The following is a 20426-nucleotide window of genomic DNA, read 5'->3' as shown; positions in this document are numbered from 1 at the left end:
AACAGGAATCGGCTAGGAAAGATATTGAGCGTGCCTTTGGAGTGTTGAAAAGAAGATGGAGTATCATTGCACAACTGGCATGCTCGTGGGCAAGGCATTCATTAAGGGACATCATGTACACGTGCATCATACCCCATAATATGATATTGGGGGATGGGGGAATGCGATTTGTCAAAATTACAAAGAAGGCGCTGAACCGCCTGAATGTACACGGTCATTTGACGAGAAACTTGTTAGTTGGGCGAAGCTGAGGTCAGAAGCAGTAAATGCCGCATTGCGAGCTGACCTAGTAGACAATCTTTGGTCTGGATCGTGTGAAGATGTCAACGATGTCGATGATGAAGACGTAGGTGGAAGACTAATTTTATATTTTCATTTGTATGTTTTAATTTTAAGTTGTTTGAATTTTAATGTATTAACTTGTTTGAGTTTTAATGAAATTTTATTTAACTTTATATGTACTTTTTATTGATTTGTAATTTTTTATACCATATTACCATATTATAAATTAACAAAATGTTTGTGCATTATGGTTTGTAACTTAAGCATGGGGAGTGTTTCAAAAAAAATTGTTGATTTTTCATTTCTAACCCAAAGGTTTTATGTTTTGCATTTTAACCTTTTTGTTTTTTTTTTTACTTTTAACCCAAAAATTTTCATCTTTTGCAATTTAACCCAAACACATTTTTATTTTCAACTTTGATCCATGTATTTTTCATCTTTTTCAATTTTTTCGTTTTACGTTTTGTTATACTTTTGCGAGTAAACACGCCATAACGTACGTGTGGGTTTCAAAGTTTTTTCGACTATTTTTTCCTGTTTGACAGGACCCTCACAACGCGTCTATTTTCCCTGTTTGACAGGTTCGTCGCAACGCGCGTGGTATTAGATCGACATAGTTATTCTTTTCTATTTTTACATTTTAGTCTTATTTTTTCGCATTAACATGTCGCAACTGACATACGTGGTTCAACGATTTTACGTATGCTTTTCGTTTGGTGTTATTTTTTCTTTTTATTTATTTTATTTTAACGAGCTTTTCTGGTGTTGTTGATCACTGGTAGTTGTGTAGCATCAGTGCTACTTGGCACGGTGTATCCCCACCTCCCCGGCGCCCCCGCAACGCGGGGGCCCTTAATACTAGTTGATATTAATATCATTAAATTATTAAAGTAAATTAGTTTATAAAAAAAAGAAATAAATAAATGGGTAATGATTAAAAAAATCATTGAGGTGGGGTGATGTGGAGTGAAAGGGCGTGAAATCAAAGTAGGGGTAAAGAAAGTGAAGGAAATGAGAAGGTGATGTGCCAGTGAGGTGACAATTACTTTTATGGCGTAACCATGATGTGAAGTGGATGGGCGTAAAACGATAGTTGATGGCCTTAGGCTGCAGGGAGTGGGCGTTGGTTGGGGCGGGGGATGCCCTTCAATGCCAGCTGCTCCACTCCGGGTTGGCGTTGGTTGGGGCGGGGCATGACGTTGCCCCTTTAGCGTGGGTATTCAGACTGGCGTGAGGCGGGGGAGCAGGGTGACTTAACTGGCTTTGGTTGACTAGTTCAATATGGCTGACTTTGGTTGGCTACTTTAATTAAAAAAATTCACATGGTTGGCCACGCCACACCACACCCCTCGTTTTTCACCATAAGCTTGTGGATCTCACTCTCGCTACATGTCGAACAATGCCCCCAACCCAAACCCCTCCACTCCGTAGCCTTTGAGGGTTTGTTCACCGACGGTGGAGCAATTAGGTGGGTCACCCGTCATAGTGGTGTCACTCTTAGTTGCGTTGTTACGCATGACTTATGACGATTTTAGTATCTATTTTTATTATATATCACACACAGGGGCAGACCTAGTGTAGTCCGAGGCGTAGCCCGGGCTACGGCTCAACTTTTATTCGTTAGTGTAAAATTTTTTTTTTTCGATTTTTATACTAAGGACACCCCTCAACAACAATTAGGACACCTCTCAAAAAAAATTTACAAACTGAAATTAAGCCCAAAAAATACAGATTATATTAGCCCAAATAACCAAATGATAGCCCAATACTAGTTAGCCCAAAAAAAATAATAACCCAACAGTGCATATGCATTGGGCGGCAGATTCATTGCAGGGATAATCAAAGGTCACGAAGACCGAAGACACGAAGTCACGAACAGAATTCACAGGTCCTTGAGTCCTTCGCTGATTTGCTGCATCTCGCACATCGTAGGAGGATTACAATCGAAGTCACAAAACTCACGAACTCACAAAGATTCGCAGAAGGATTATTGGATTAACTCACAGATTCCGGCATTCCGCATTCGGCAATCGGCTCCGGCTGTCCGCCTCCTCTCATCGGCCATCGCAGATTTGCAGGAGGTTGTTTGAATTTTGATACTTTCATTAGTTTTCTACTCTTGAGTGTTGATTAATGATTAGTTTTATTAATATTAGTTAATGTTCTAGTTTGATAACTTTGATTAGTTTTTTTTTTATTGTTTCAGTTTTTTATCAGTTGGTTTAATAAATTGTTTGATACTTTCATTAGTTTTTTTTAATTGTTGAATTCTTTGATCAGTTTTATTAGTTGGTTTAATAAAGACTTTGATTGTTTGAATAATTGAATTGATTGTGTGATTGTCTGAATCCTTTGAAGTGATGACGAAACCAAAATTCAAAAAACAAGCTTTAATTGGGAACTTTTTCTAAACTGAGTGGGCTGAACGCTGAAGTCGCTGAACAACAAGGATACCAAGTCGCTGAACACGGGCTGAAGGTGTCGCTGATGATCATTGATCGCTGCTGATTGCTGAAACAGTTCAGAACAATAATCATCGAACAGGCTGAAGTCGCTACTGTTGTGCTGATTGTGAGTTGTGAGTATTCTTTATTTCTTTTCTTCTTGAGTTCTTGAATTGTTTAATTTCGATCTAAAAATTAAAAATAAACCAAGCCTAGTCTAAAATCTAAAAACTTATTGCCAATATTAATTCATAAAGCCTAGCCCAAATGTGATATGCTCAATATTGATTCGTTAACCTAAATACTAATAACTTAAAAAAAAAAACTAGTTTATAAAATTTAATTCGGCAAGGCCTAAGGGCCTTTTTTTGGCTCACACAGGGCACTTGAATTTTCAGGATCGGCCGTGCCCCGTAATGTAGCTAAAAAAATTATGTTCTATAAATGTATCGTAAAAAAATTTGGGATACCCCTGAATATTTCTTCTAGTTGCGCCACTGATCACACATATATCATATCTAAATCTCATTATTTTGTGCAACAATTATTTTGATGGGACGTAACCTATCTTGGATTAATGTTGTTTTACCTGCGGAGCGGTCATGAGGGATAAAAATGGACATTGGAAAGCACGGTGGGGATCATGGAAAATAATCGCGAAAAGATATTTTGATTGGAAATGCAGAAAAGTTAGAAATTTGGACTAAGGATAAAGATTTATTTGAATTATTGGATTAAATATGAAAAAAAAACGTATGAATAATGAATCCGTTTTTTTTTTTTTTTTTCATTTGATAAAGGGAAAAAATAGGATCCATCTTTTTCTTTTTTTTGCCTTTTGACGTCGACGGCTGGGAAAGAAGAAGAAAAAGAAACTTTAATTTTCTTTTTAGTGATTTTTTTATTAAGATCACGATTCACGTTTTGTTTTCTTAAGTTTTTGATTTAACTTTTGTTTATTTTTTATTTGGTTTGATCGGTTAACGTGTGTGAAATTTTGATGAGATCCAAAATTTGAAGGGTTTGTTTGTTTGATTGCTTGGTCTTAAATCCTGAATACTTTTCCGGAAACATGTCAAATTGTTGATAGAATTTGTTACTTTGTTAATTTTTCTAATACAGTTCTACAATCTATAAAACCTTAATTTTTTCAATAAACTTATTTTGCTTAGTTGAAACGTGTTATGAATTTACATTGAGATAGATAGTAAACGGGCAACAAGCTGCACTGTTACCCCTTTTGAATAGCAAAACTAAATCTTTAAAAACTACATCCATAAATCTCGGGATCATAACATTACTATGCATGACCCTTTGAACTCGACTGAGTAGGTCCACAGCCTCTGGCGCCAGGAAACCAAAAGTATCAAAAACAAATGGAATAAACATGTGCTGGTTGTCAACACTTTCTCGTGTTTGGTCACTTTACCCAAAGCAGTCTGACCCACCGTGAAAGCACTACCCCCTAAGCCAGCGGGGAAACCCCTGTTAGATCCACATATGCATGTTTTCCTCCTACCCATCCAAAGACTAGAATGTCGGCTGGTCGAAGGGTAGATCTCCTGACCCACCGTGAAAGCACTACCCCCTAAGCCCAAAAGCGGGGAAACCCCTGTTAGATCCACACATGCATGTTTTCCTCCTACCCATCCAAACATCCACACATGCATGTTTTCTTCCACACATGCATGTTTTCCTCCTACCCCCTAATTAAAGACTCACATCGTTCGATTTTTTAACAAGATCCTGTGAGTCTATAACAAGATTAAATTCGTAGACAAACGCAAACTGTTATTTGGTTAGACAACTAGATGGAGTGGATGTCAGAACACGTAGATGTCTAGTATCGATACAAATCGTTTAAGTTGAGAATCATTGCACAATAAGGGATATAACCTTTGTGTTTAAATTGCTTTTTGACATTTGAATTTCTCCTTTACGTTTTAAAAAAAATGCTAGCAATTGTTCATAATCAAACACTGTTGGATCTGAGAGTGTGTGTAGTGTGTGTTTTTGATAGAACTGTTGAACAAATATAGGAATTCAATCAAACAGTTATAATAAACACATCAATCTAACACAACTAGATTTGGGAATGACTGCAAAATGATTTCATATTTGAATTCATCAAATGTAATACAATCACATGACAAGTTACAATGTACTCATCCTCACAAGGTACACTTTTTCTCTCACTAAGTTCTTATTCTCTAGGCTCTTAGTGTTTTATTGTTACACTGAATATAAAGAACTATATATAAGAGAAGAGAATTGCTGGTGACGCACAATGAGATTGGCCATTTAACAACTCATTAAATAATGTAATTGCTAGCATTTAGTAAAAATGTTGGATAGTTACACTATTACATTGAACTATTGCTTCTAGTGTGAATAAGAGAAAACAACTGGATTCTCTAGAATTGCTGGTGTGGACCAACACTTCTAAGAGTCCAAAACTTCTGGTCTTTGACTTGTTGACTTGATTTTCTAGTCTTTAATCTTTGACTTTGAATGACTTGATCTTGACTTGTTGACCAGTATTTTGATAATCCAGCACTTTGTTCTTCTTTTCTCTATACTTGAAGGCAACAATTATATGTATCAATAGTGTGGGCAGTTGTTTTAGGAAGCCTTCAAGGGGGAAAACTACTAGAATAGTGATTGTGTCTTAACTTATTTATGTTTAACACAACTAAAATTTCCTCTGTTGCCAAAATTTCTAAACAAGAAAGTATTGACTGGCTCAAAAAGAATGTGCCTTACCCATCCAAGAATTTTTATATTTTCCAAAACTGGGATGCCCAAACCTACTGGCAGAGGTTGCAAGGGTGAAGAAAATGTTGGTTGATCCAAGCATCAAGGTCACCCCTTCAAATCAGAAGGTTGGTAGTAACAGAAAACCAACTCTAGAAGAGGATGCAAGGACCTTCAAGATGAAGCAGGAGTTCATACATGTCAACTAGGCTCCAAAAAAGCTCAAGTACCTGGTGGAAGGAAACTACTGTTTCAAAAGAATACATAGATTATCTCACTTCAAGAAAGAGAAATCTAGAAAAATTTCCTCCACCATTGACTTGGGAGAATACAAAGATCTACCTTGCTCAAAAGAAGAAAGAGACAACTATTGTTCCATTCAAACCCTAACAGATCTTCTCATACAATCTAAGAATCATGAAAAACTACATGAACAATATTAAAGAAAAGCATGGTTATGCCAAATTGATTGTTGATTTAGATAAATAAGAGAAAATTCTACTTGTAAGTTGCATGCCTGATACTACACATGTTTTTCACAACAAATCAAGACAAAGTTGTAGGCACTTACACAGTTACTTTGGAGGATTCTCGAAAAGAAGGTCCACATGATTTACCACATCAATTAGTGGCACATCAAGGGGAACATTGCCTTCCAGGCTAGATTCACCTCCACCCACTGAAGTCTTAGATTTGCCTCTAATCCTCCCTAACCAAAGGATTGTGAGATGGAAAGCTATGAAGGACTCAAATGATGTGGAAATATTTAAAGAAGATGGCTCTAGAATCCAGATGGCTGGGTATGAAGTCCAAAATCTTAGCCTAGATGACATCAAAGTCATTGGTGATCTGGAAATGGAAAAAGATGAAAATGATGTTCAAGTTCTAAATCTAGAATTTGGCATCAAAGGAATGATCAAGGAAAGACTAATGGGCATCATCAAATAAGAGAATAAAAGACAGGCCAGAATAAGTGTGATTTGGCATCCACAGATCTAAGGGGAGATTGTTGGGTTATATAAGATCTGTCTTTTGGAATAACTTGAAGTGTATTCAAGGTACTAGAAGTTTCCCCTTGAAAGCTTTCCAAACAACCAAAAAAACTGTTGATACAAGAACTACTGGATCAAACATCAGGCAGACAAAGTACAAAGTGCTGGAATGTTAAAGTGTTGGATCAACTAGTCAACATCCAAGTCAACTAGTCAAAGCTGAAAACTAGAAGACCAAGTCAACAAAAGATCAGAAGTACTGGATTCCATACGTGCTGGAATCCTTCTAGTAGTTTTGGAATTCTAGTTGTTTTCCCTTTGTTATACAATAGTTTAATGTAACAATTGTTTTTCTTAATTTTCCTACAGTTTTGCAAGCTGTTGGCAGTTACATCATTTATTAGGTTGTTTAGGGTCGCTTTCATGGTGACATCACCGATTGTTCTCTCATCTTATATATAGTTCTTCTCACATTGTACTAGGTAACACTTAGAGCCAAAAAGACAGAAGAACTAAGTGAGAGAGTGCACCTGGTAAGGGGATGTCATTTATACCTTTTAATTGTACTGAAAACATATTGATTATATGAAATCTTTTAACAATCATTCCCAAAACCAATTATGTTTATGATGATGTGTTTACTATCACTGTTTGATTGAATTCTATAATTTATTCAACTGTTTTTATCAAACACACACTCTCAGATCCAACAGGCTTTGTGTTACTTATGTGAGTTTTCCGACCAACGTCATCAACTATTTATTTGTAGTGTTAATGTATGTTGTTTCGTCTACTTCGATTTTGTGTTTACGTCTTTTTGACTTTTGGTCTGGTAGCTATGTTTGTTACTGTAGGATTTTGCTTTACGATATGGCTATTGTTACGTTCGTCTATTAGGAAGACGTATTTTAGGTTTCTTACATTCGGCTGATGTTTTGGGTTTACCGATTTCTTTTGACGGTTCATATCTGATGTTGACCGTGATGATGTTTTGGTGGGTTATATGTGTTTTAACGTGCAATCATATAGTTGAATTATTAAAAAATGTTAGATTTTATGGTCTTGATGTTTGTACATTGATATCTACTATTTAGTTAGTTTTGATAGTTCGTATCCGATGTTGACTTTCATGATGTTTTGGTTGATTTTATGTATTTTGATGTGCGATTACATAGTTGCATGTGTTTAGTAGTTGTCGGGTTTTGTGGTTTTGATGTTGCTTTGACAATGTTGATTATTGTTTGCTTTACAGACACTTTTTGGACTATGTATTGAACGACATTCGGTCGGTGAGGTTGGCTTTTAAGCCGTCTAAAATTGTTTACATTCTTTCATTGGGTTTGTGATGCTTTGCTGAGACGATGGTTGCTTGTAACCTGTGAGTTATTGGTTATTCGGTTGGTGAGGACGAGGTGGTTGTTGTACGAGAATGCTTACTTTGAGTTTTTGTGTCTGTGAAGCTATGTTAAGACACAGTTGTGTTGTGTTGATTTTACTTGGTTTGGGTGTTTGTTTGTGTTGCTTTTTGGTCTGTACATTTTGGGTCCATAGGGGGTTTAAAAAATTGTTCGACGTTATTTGACTATTGTATAAGTTTTCCTAATGACGAGGCTGTGATGATGATCCGTTGTAGTAATTGGACTTTGTAGATCATATCTATATCTTGGTTGGGCAATGTAGATGGCAATTGGATTGTTTTGAGAGTTTCTCTACACCTTTTTCAACTGCTATTGCGGCCATGGTAAATATGGAAGAAGGCGAATCCCATTACTATAATTTTGAGCCTTTGTTCATGTTATTAGTTTGACCGATTTCATTTTGCTTTTGATTGGGTTGACAAATTTCTTTTGGGGGTTCATCATATGTATGCCAACTGTCGTCAGTGGATGTTTGTAAGTACTCTTTTGATTAGTTTTTGATTTATTTGGTCGATGATGGTAAGCGCAACCTTATGTCAGACTTTTGTTTGCTGCGTTTCTTTCTATTGCGTTGGTTGGTTTACATTACTTTTTTTTCTTCTTGATTTGTATGTCAATTTCTACAACCTGGGTTTGTAAGGGCTTATGTTACGTTAATGCTTTAAGCTTACATTTTATTAGTTTAACTTTTTATGACTGTGTTTTGTGACATGATATTAATTACCAAATTTGACACTAACACAATGGATAAATACATTGCCAAGTATTTCAAGAGTGGTTGTCAACGTGTTGCTACATATAGGTATGATATCGTTCTGCTTAAAATAAAGCATTCTTAGTTAAGCTTTTTACTTCACATGGTTGATAAGGTTATTGTTTTTTGTTGCACTTATACCGATGTCTAAGCTACCCCTTTCTTTGCCTTTTACACAATAGGTTGTTACACCTTATGTAGAAGTTTCTTTCTTTCGTTCTTGACTGCCGACTTGAGTATGTATTTCAGATTTAGACGTGTATCGTGGATGCATGGGCCAGAGTTGATGGTATGCCTACTTACTATTACTTTGTTTGTTATAGTGTTGTAAGAATCGCTAGGCGCTAGTCCATCGGTGGGGTATTGACTAGCGATTAATCGGGATTAGTAGGGATTGATCGAAATTAATCGGATTGAGATTTTTATATGTAATTTTTAGTTTAATATGTGCACAAACATTTATATATGTTGTTTTTTAAAGTAGACATGTTTTAACTCCTCATTGACTCATATTTTCAAGTAATTGACGGGAATTTATAAGATTTGGTCAAATATTAGTCAGGATCTAGCCAAAATTTGGCCAGAATAGGACCGCTATTGACCGCCTAGCGATGATCAAAGACTAATCGAAGATTAATCGGTGAACCTTGGATTAGTGATTAATTGGCGACTAATCGAAGACTAGCCGGTAATTTTACAACCATGGTTGTATATCTTTGGTTATTTTAACAGGTAAATAATTATTCCTTTTTTAGGTCAACAGACACACAATTCCAAGACAACCTTAAGGTATAGGTATGAGGCTGCTTTTTTAAGGGATTACCGATAGTGTCCAATGATCAATGCTTCTGATCCATTAAGGCTGGGAAAGACTCTTTAATGGCTCATAAGGTTAGTCTTTTTTTTTTTTTTTTTTTTTTTTTTTTTTTCTAATGTGGCTGCTTAAATTCTATGAACGTTGTTGTTTTATTTTTGGTTTTAACGTTTTTTGTTGCAGGCTTTAGACAATTTAGTTATAACAAACTCAGTATACGCTTCATCTTGCTAATATGTGATGGATGATATATTGGATTCGCACGATTATATTGCTACTAGTGATATAACCCAACAGGTATAGATTGGAAGAAACACAATAGCATGATTAACCTACAATGCATAGTCAGGTGAAAATACGATAGCATCACTAACCCAAGACAAGATTCGCATTTTATGACTTCAAGTGGAATATAGTGCAAGGAAACACGGAAGTTTCACTAACACACAATGCAGGGTCAAGTGAAAACGCGCTAGCATCAATAACTCAAAACAAGATTCACATTTTTCAACTTCAAGTGGAAGTCAAAGATAATATGTTGTATCTGGAAATAGTATTTTTATGTTACACAAAAAATCGATTGGTTTGCTTATTTTTGTAAAGCTATTGCGCTTATGGTTATAATAGGATTTTCTTTTAGGATGAAATTTTGTATAAATCTGTTACATTAGAAAGACGTACATTTCATAGTTGCTTTTTAATTTGTATTAGTACTAATAAGTATTACTTGGTAAAAATTTTAAAATGACTAATATAGTTCTTTTAAAATTATTAATATTATTTGTAATTATAAAGTGTAGACCCGATGGAGTAAACTTTTAATAGCCTTTGGTTGGGTGAAGAAGCAGAGAGTAGAGGAGATGATAATATGACACTAAAGTGAGGAAGAGGGAAAAGTGAAGACCTGATGGTCCAGACATAAGTTAAGCGAGTAAAAGTGGTAGCGTGGTGGCACCGAGGTGACGATTAGTAAGAACTCACACTTACTCACTACGGCTAAGGGGTATGGGAAGGAGGTAAGGGTCAGGGAGCCGACGTGGCCTTCAGCCCCAATGGGCCCTGGCTTCCCAGATGTGTCGCTGTTTGTTGAATGTGATTATTGGAAGGTGTTGATTAGATGGAAAGGAGGTGAAGGGGAACCATCCCACTTGATGGGGATAGAAAGGAAGATGGTGAAGTGGAGATGATGTGAAGGTGAAGTTTTTTTTTTTTTTTTTTTTTTCTAAACTAGTGTTGGTGGAGAAAGTATTTACCATTATGGTGTTCCTTGAAAACTATTGACCAAAATAGTTTTTTTTTAATCTATTTTGTATTTACCGTTTCTTTAATTTAAAATATTAGACTTTTTTTCAATCAATCTATTTCCTTGTTTTCTTGTTTTTATTTTGTTTTTATTCATTCAATCCAATTTTTTTTTATCAATTAATCCATTATAGTGTTTTTACTAAGTCGTTTTAATTCTTTTTTATTTTCAATGAACCCATGTCATGAACAACAAAAATCATCACAAATAAGTTTAAACAAATAAAGAATATAAAATTACTAATCAACCATTAAAACTTGATCAGTTTCAATATCACATAAAATCGAAAAAAAAAAAGAAAAAACCAAAAAAGTCGGTCACTACCGGCCTCAATATCATATACAAGCGAAAAGAAGGGAGATAAAAGTGAACCGCTATCGGTCTTAATATGAAACAAAATAAAAGTTTGGGATATTGGCCTCTAATAAACCCTATTAAAAGTCATTGGTCATTGGCAGTCCCATCTTTTTTTATTCCCCCCTGACAGTCCCACCTTTCAACTATTTTTCATCCACTAGTCCTTAGTTTAAAAACATTAACTCCTTTAAGCTTTTTTCCGAGTTACAAACTGACGTTTTAGGGCTTTTGATCCGAAAAAGGATACAGGTCTATTAATGTAAAACTTACTAGGGATGAGCACGGTACCCGTTTGGTACCGGTACTGAAAGTACCGGTACCGAAAAACAGGATTCGGTACCAGTACCGGTATTGGTATTTACCGGTGTTTTACCCGTAAATACCGGTACCGAAGAATGGGGAAAGTGGGTACCGGTATCGGTACCGAATATACTCGACACGGTTCGGTACGGTACCGGTTCGGTACTGGTACCCGGTACCAAATGCTCATCCCCAAAATTTACTTTGATATTGCGCTCCAAACGACGAAAACGGTGCTTTAATTCGGGTGTTTAATGTCACACCCCAACCGATGGCGGAATCATCGGGGCGTGGCACTGAGCGAAACATATTGTTCAAGAGAATCCATAACAACTATCAAATGACGATATATTTAACGTTAATATCCCATACTACTAACATATAAAGCAATAACAGTCATTACAGATAGCAAGTCTCATAAACAAATACTATTCCGACAACTCAGATTTTTATTTAGCGGGTTTCTAGACTTCCTAGCTTGTTGCATCACAGCATAGCATCCTATCAACCTGTCACATACGTTAAAATAAAGTCAATACATAAAATGTAAAGGTGAGTACACAAGTTTGCATAGCATATAGTAGAGAAAGCGTTTACGCATAACCAGCATGTATCACGTAACGGGCGAAAACAAGTAACTATCACACAATGATTAAAACTTAACCACGAGACTGCGTTGTAGAGTATGCGCGACACATGTTCAGCGAACACGTGAAGTAAAGTGATGTGATCCCTATAACCCCTGTCCACGACAGGTGCTGAGTCCAAACTATAGTACTATCGTTGCTAGAGGCGGTATAGCATAACATTGTATAAGCATAGTACAAGCATTCATAGATTACATATAGCATGCGGGAACGGTTAGCGCTTAAAGTGTTTGCGTTGTGTGTTGTGTTTTGATATAGAACGTATGTAACACCCAAAAGTGCGTTAAAAGAAAATGGGTTCGAGTATATTCACAGTGCGTGTTTAAACAAGTAAACACAGACTTAATTGGATTGAAGGGAGCGCGTTGAGTTAGCCTGAGCATGAGAACAGTAGCGTAAGTCGTTGCGCAGAGCGTAAAACAGAATGTCGAATGGTTGAGTATTCGAAAGGTGATCCGAACGGATGAGCCTCCATTCGAACGGATGGTCATCTGGACGGATGGTCATCTGAGCGGATGACCATTCGAACGGATGGCCATTCGAATGAGTGCGTGTGTTGTTTGTAAATCGTTGAAAATTTAAAGTTTAGTTAAATCGTTTAAACAAGGAATAGTGTGAGGGTCAGGTCACCTGGTCGGATGGTCATCCAATCGGATGATCATTCGAGTGAGTGATCTGTTATTTGAAAACTTCTTAAAATTTTCCAAGTAAAACTTTGAAGTTTAACGGAGACGGCGTGACGACGTGTCAAACAACGGAAACACACCAAGTCCAGCTCATTCAGTCGAATGGTCTCAACACATTCGTTCAGATTCACTGTTCTTGACGGGATTTCATGTTCAACGCGTTAGTCGGTCATCTCTCCGGTAGAAATCCGTTTTCAAGCCGGCTCTCGACTAAGGAATGAGTGGAGAGTCTGAATGAGTCTAGATTCCATTGGTTTTGTGTAAAAGGTTGAAGAAAAGTTGAAAACAGTTGAGAAGTGTTGAAATCTTGTTGTGATTGATTTTAAAAGTGTGGAAATCTTTCAGATCTGGACTAATCTCGATTGAATGGAGCTCCCTAGCAGTTTGCCTAAGCAAACCGAGAGGAAGACCACCTTCAAGAGGTCCAAATCAGTGATTTTAGAGAAAAGTAAGTGTTAGTGTGTGATTTTGATGGAGAAGATGATGTAGAAGTGATTAATGATGATGGTTGTGTAACAACTCTCATTAAAATTAATAATTAGAATGATAATTAGTCGATAAGGAAACCCTAATTGAGACACCCAAGTAATTCCGCATTAACCCTAAAATTTTCAGAACAATCGGAATTAGGATCAGGGCCCCTAAAACTCAGGGGGGATAAACCCTAATTGATATTTATCTATTCAATTTGCTGTCTAAAATTCGTTTAAGAAAAATGTTGAGTCACCCAAGCTAGTCCCGAAACCAGCTAGGCTAGGTAAATAGACTGCACCCTTTACGGACCGTAAGGGTAAGTCCTTACGGACCGTAAGCCTACCGGTTTCCTTACGGACCGTAAGGGTTAAGTCATACGGTCCGTAAGCATGACTATTTTCTGGCTATAAATAGCCGACATTGGGACTTGAATTTTGGAATGAAAACGACGTTGATACGCTCTGTGCACGTCGAATTAGCTCAGTACATCATAATTAAACACACACTGTATTCGAATCGCTGCCGCGGAACAGGGTAATTACTCGATCGCTATTACGATTCATTTTCCGAGATCAATATATCCAAAGAATGTTTAAGTGCCGCCCACATTGGGTTATACTTTGTCGTTCGTCGTTAAATCGATGAATGTTTAAGTATTGCACTTTGTCGTTCATTGTGAGAATTTGATCTCGTGAGTTATCGTAACTGCTGTATTGATCACTAACCCTGTTTTGTGTGCATTATTGTTGAAATTAGGTTAACAGGGCTAAATCATATTCTATCCATACTAAATCTGCAATGTGAGTCATTCTCTCTTTTTATCAAATATGTTTTACAATACTCCAAATCATTTTTCAGAATTATAATTACAGTGATTAAGTTTATGTAATCACCAAATTACAGCCGGTATGTGGGGTATTGTGCACATTACTATTGTTTTAATCACATTAGGTGGGCGAGCCTAAAAATAAGTGATATACGTCACTCATTGGGACAGCCAATGGTGATATGACCACAGTCACAGAGCTGGTCGTGTGACAAATACCTATTCTTGAAAGTTGGTTGATAATAAACATATGTAAAAACTCTTAATACTGTGAATTATAACAAAAGTGTCGTTTTAGTAAATAGAATGATTCACTCAGTATTTCCCCGCTGACAAAACCTTTTTCAAACATGTTTAAGGTGATCTACTGTAAATCAGGAAAAGTGCTGAGGAGCATTTCAAGGCTTAAAATAGTGGCTCATTATAAAATAAAGAGATATGTTTCGAAACAAGGATTTATCACTAAAACTTATGTATTGTAAATTATCGGGGTTTTATCCCGAATTGTAAAATAAAAATAATCGGGAAAAGTTTTTAGCTTTACAACGATCCTGATGTTAAAATTCCGCTGCTAAAATCACATAAATAAATATCACGGGATTTCTGTCCCGCGGCTCCTGAAACGGGTAAAACCGGGTCGGGGGCCGTGACAGAAATAAGGTGGTATCAGAGCCACTGAGTTAAGCTAATTAAGTATTTAACAGATACTTAATTTTTCCTGATTACTGTTATGTGATTATGTGTTTTTAATTGACTATTTGTTAGTTACAGTATGGGTAAGCAAAAGTTGCAAGATATCTATCTTAAACTAGATAGGTCAGTCTACGAAGAGGGAAGTTCATCCAAAACTAAATTTTCAAAGCTCCCTACAATTCCTGAAGAAGGAATATTTGTGCGAAAAGCACAATATGAGAATCCGCTTTCTCCTAGAAAAAGGAGTATGATTATTAAGAAAAGTAAAGAGCAAATCCGAGAAAAGAGGATTAAAAAGGAAACTCAGGAATTAATCAATAAATCACCTTGGGAAGATAAGCTAGATGAGAAATGGGCAAATTTGTATATGCTAGCCACTGTAGCAGAACATGCAAATCTTTAAATACCCTAAATCTAGTAATAACACTTCTCAGTAAATAAATAAATAAATCTGATTGTGTTCTTTTCTGTTATTTTACAAATAATGTGCAATAAAACTTCGATGTTTATTTGTTAAACTTTGTTCCAAAGTTTTAACTTAGCAATTCTGTGCATTTTGCATATATGCTACACAGCATGAGCGAGATATCTGAAGCTTTTCAGAACCTCAATCTTTACCCGGTGAATATAGAAGTTTCCCAAGAGTTTACTGGATACTTTGCTGATGTGGACCAACCTGTAGAATTCCATGCTCCACCTTTGACAAAGCCAAAACGAAAGAAAAAGAAGAATTACGTGTGGGGACATCGTATCCGTAGGAAAAAGCCAGTCCCGAAACTTCCTAAAATAAACAATCCTTTAGAAATAGCAAAAGACACTGGTAAACAACCGGAAATGGAAACTGAAGTCGAGAAAGATTCTAGGCAAATGGAGATACAGTTTGAGGAATATTCTAAAGATATAGAAATGGAAGTAGGACAAGGTTCTAGACCAACTCAGATAGAAATCGAAGAGAGCTCCAATCAAAACCAAAACCAGGGAATAACTTTTCAGGATAAAATAGATTTTCTATTGGCAAACTGTGAAACTATTCAGCCTGTCAATACGAATGTTTTTACCTATCCTAGTGAAAATCCAATCCCTATGAATTTTGCACCAGCAATCCCAGAACCAATAGTCCATGCTCAACCTATCGAAATGGAAGAATGGTGGACAAATGATTGGCAATTTCAAAATATTGTCAACGACCCTTATTCCTTCCTTCCGCAATTCGACCCAGAACCCCTACCTAATCCACCAATGAGCACTGAGAATATGGCTGAACTTCGCCATTTCGGTGAAGAGTTGATGGATGCAGGGAATAGAATCAGAGAGATAGGGGGACAGATTGCTTGGAAGTATGATAAAAGGGAAATGAGTTTTTAGAACAACAAATGGTGAGGGATAGGAAGGTGGTAAACTATAGTTGTGTAATAGTATAGTAAATAGTGAAATCAGTCTGTAACATAACTCCAAATAAAACTTTGTAAAATATCTGTGTGTAGTGATGCATACTATAACGGATATGAAATGGAATCGAGAAATCGATAGTTTTGACTATACGTGTATTATAAATTGTCTGATTGTTTATGTATGATCACTATTTATCAAATACTAATACAAATTATTATATATTATCAGATGGCAAATAGTGGTAATGAACCAGTAAATGAGGTTAATCAATCGGAGCAACATCCAGGAGATCAATATATGACTAGACAAGATATTGAAAATATTTTTGCTCAAGGGATAATTAATGCTATTCCAGCATTTGTTGCCGCTGTGAAAAATCCAATCGAACCGCAACAAATTATTCCTAGTAAACATACTATTGAGGATAACTTCAGTAATAGTATAAACGGGGGTAATAATCATGCTAATCATGATAATGAAACCCAGCACACGTCGCTCCCTAAAAAGCGAAAGGTTGCAACACCTGGTTGCACTTTCAAAGAATTTCTTGCTTGTAAACCCACTGAATTTGCAGGCAATGAAGGGGCAACTGCATCGCTGCGTTGGTTAGAGAAAACCGAAGCAGTGATTGCAATAAGCAAGTGTGCCAAAGATGATCAAGTCATGTACGCCTCAAATCTGTTTAAAGAAGGAGCACTGGAATGGTGGAACACTGTGTTACAAGCTAAAGGAAGAAATAGGGCTTATGCTATGACTTGGGAAGAATTCAAGAGTCTGGTAGAAAGAAAATTCTGTCCTGAGTATGAAAAGGAACAAATGGCAAATAAGTTCCTAACTCATCGGATGATAGGTGTGGATTGTCGTGGTTATACTTCGACATTCTTTGAATATGCTAGAGTGGTACCTAACCTGGCTTCGCCAGAACCGGTACTCATTTCTCGCTATATTTGGGGATTAATTAGCGAAATTCGAAATATCGTTAAGGCTGCGAGACCTCGCACTATTGACGATGCAGTAGAATTAGCTAACACCTTAACTGATGAACTGATACGCACAAGAGATGAAGATAGGAAGAAGGAATTAGCTCAGAAAATTACCCAAGGATTTAGGGTGGGTAATAGTAGTAATTTCAAAAAGAGAGGAACAGGAAAATCTTCAACTGTGCCATTCTGCAAAATTTGCAAAAAGAAACATTTTGGAAAATGTAACAAACTTTGCAATTTTTGCAAGACAATAGGACATCGGGAAGAAAACTGCAGAAAGAAATCCATAATTTGTTACAATTGTGGGGAAGCCGGACATATCAAACCAGAATGTCCTAAGTTAGTTAACCCAGTAGACAACAAACCCAAGGCAGCTGAAGGAGCTACTAAGAAGAATGCCAGAGCATTCCAGCTAACTACTCAAGAAGCAAAACTCATCCCGGATGTGATAGCCGGTACGTTTTTAGTTCACAACATTTATGCAAAAGTATTATTTGACTCTGGTGCAAACCAAAGTTTTATAAATACTTCATTCTGTCAAGCTCTTAAGTTACCCTTAACTACCGTTAGGCAGATTTTTACAGTCGAAACCGCAGATGGGAAATTAGTAAAAATCAATCAGGTTTTGCAAAAAGTAGAAATAGAACTCTCAGGTCAAAAATTTGTTGCAAACCAATTACCTATGAAATTAGCTGAATTTGATGTTGTGTTAGGAATGGATTGGTTAATAGCCAACCATGCTCAAATCATTTGTGATAGAAACTCTATAGAAATTCAAGCACCTACTGGAAAGGTAATTAAGATTTCAGGAGATAAACCTCGGAAGCCACTGAAGTTCATATCAGTAATGAAAGTTGCTAATTATGAACGGAAACAAGGAATAGTATATATGATTTCAGTAATCATTTGTACTAAAGAAAAAGAACTTAAGGAAATTCCTGTAGTCTCAGAATACCCAGATGTTTTTCCAGAAGATTTACCTGGACTACCACCAGATAGAGAGGTAGAATTTAGGATTCATCTAATTCCAGGAACTACACCGATAGCCAAGGCACCCTATCGATTAGCTCCTACCGAAATGTTAGAATTGAAAAAGCAATTAGATGAATTACTAAGCAAAGGATTTATACAACCTAGTTCATCCCCTTGGGGTGCACCGGTGTTGTTTGTGAAAAAGAAAGATGGATCGATGAGAATGTGTATCGATTATAGAGAATTGAATAAGGTTACAATTAAGAATCGATACCCATTACCTAGGATTGATGATCTTTTCGATCAATTACAAGGCGCTAAATATTTTTCTAAGATAGACTTGCGCTCCGGATATCATCAATTAAAGGTTCAAGAAGAAGACATACCTAAAACTGCATTTAGGACTAGGTATGGACATTATGAGTTTACAGTCATGCCCTTTGGATTAACTAATGCACCCGCAGCATTTATGGACATGATGAACAGAATCTGTAAACCATATTTGGATAAATTTGTAATTGTTTTCATAGACGATATACTTATTTATTCAAAAAGTCAGGTCGAACATTGTCAGCACTTGCATGCACTCTTAACTTTGTTAAGAAAAGAAAAGTTGTACGCTAAATTCTCGAAGTGTGAATTTTGGCTACAAGAAGTGCAATTCTTAGGACACATGGTGAATCACGAAGGTATTCACGTAGATCCTGCTAAGATAGAAGCAATCACCAATTGGAAGGTTCCGCAAACTGCAATGGAAATTAGAAGTTTTATAGGATTAGCTGGATATTATAGACGGTTTATTAAGGATTTTTCCAAGATAACTGTACCATTAACTAAGCTAACCTGTAAAGCCACTAAGTTTGAGTGGGGACCTAAACAAGAAGAAGCCTTCAGAATCTTAAAGCAGAAATTAACCAATGCTCCAATCTTAGCCTTACCCGAAGGAACAGAAGATTTTGAAGTATATTGTGATGCTTCAAAATTAGGATACGGATGTGTGTTGATGCAACGCAAGAAGGTAATTGCGTATGCTTCCAGACAATTGAAAAAGCACGAAGAAAACTATACGACTCATGATTTAGAATTAGGAGCTATAGTTTTTGCCCTTAAAATATGGAGACATTATCTGTATGGAAGTAAGTTTACTGTTTATACAGATCATAAGAGTTTAAGGTATATATTTGGGCAAAAAGAATTAAACATGAGGCAAAGAAGATGGATGGAAATCCTGAGTGATTACGACTGTGATATTCAATATCACGAAGGAAAGGCAAATGTAGTCGTAGATGCCTTAAGTCGTAAGTATCATGAGAAGCAAAGGCGAGTCCGTGCTCTTAGAATAAATCTACAAGTAGATTTAATGGAACAATTGAAAGAAATTCAGGAAACGGTAATCAAGGACGGTGCCGAAGGAATGAAAGGTTACCTAAAAGAATTGGAACAAGGAACCGATGGAATTTGGAAATTCCACAAAAGCAGAATTTGGGTACCTAAACAAGGAAATTTAAGATCAAAGATTTTTAGAAGAAGCTCATAAATCTAGGTATACCATACACCCAGGAAACAATAAGATGTACCAAGATTTAAGAAGTAATTTTTGGTGGATAGGAATGAAAAAGGATATAGCCGAATACGTATATAAGTGTTTAACCTGTTCATAAGTTAAAGCTGAACATCAGAAACCTTCAGGTCTACTACAACAGTTAGAAATGCCTGTATGGAAATGGGAACTCATAACAATGGACTTTGTTACTAAGTTACCCAAAACCAGGAAAGGTAATGATGCCATTTGGGTGATCGTAGACCGATTAACCAAATCCGCTCATTTTCTACCAATAAAGGAAACCTTTAGTATGGAAAGGTTAGCCAAGTTGTATGTAGATGAAATAGTATCCTTACATGGAGTTCCACTCTCCATTGTATCAGATAGAGATAGTCGTTTCACTTCCCGCTTCTGGACAAGTTTCCAAGAATCAATGGGAACTCGACTGAATCTAAGTACTGCATATCATCCACAGACAGACGGACAAAGTGAAAGGACGATCCAAACTCTAGAAGACATGCTCCGAGCATGTGTAATAGACTTTGGTGGTAATTGGGATAACCATTTACCATTAATCGAATTCTCCTATAATAATAGTTATCATTCAAGCATCGAAGCCGCTCCATTCGAAGCACTGTATGGACGCAAGTGCAGAACTCCCGTATGTTGGGCAGAAATAGGAGAAAGTCAATTATCAGGACCAGAAATCGTGCAAGAAACCACAGACAAGATAACTCAAATCAAGGAAAGATTGAAAACAGCCAGAGATCGCCAGAAGAGCTATGCAGACAA

The 20426-nt window shown here is 36.5% G+C and overlaps 1 long non-coding RNA gene across 4 annotated transcripts; it reads left to right on the top strand.

Moving 5' to 3' along the window:
• The first annotated feature begins 2110 nt into the window (after positions 1–2110).
• LOC110921922 lies at positions 2111–10094 on the top strand. Of its 4 annotated transcripts, XR_004872356.1 has the most exons (5): positions 2111–2363; positions 2641–8692; positions 8827–8933; positions 9400–9535; positions 9642–10094. It is a non-coding gene; the product is annotated as an uncharacterized LOC110921922 (long non-coding RNA). The 4 variants fall into 4 exon arrangements; XR_002582722.2 differs by having other exon boundaries at positions 2641–8933; XR_004872355.1 differs by having other exon boundaries at positions 2641–9332.
• Positions 10095–20426: the final 10332 nt, after the last annotated feature.

This window comes from Helianthus annuus, chromosome 11 (assembly GCF_002127325.2).
Source record: "Helianthus annuus cultivar XRQ/B chromosome 11, HanXRQr2.0-SUNRISE, whole genome shotgun sequence".
Lineage (NCBI taxonomy): Eukaryota > Viridiplantae > Streptophyta > Magnoliopsida > Asterales > Asteraceae > Helianthus > Helianthus annuus.
This window is presented reverse-complemented; position numbering and strand designations above follow the sequence as displayed.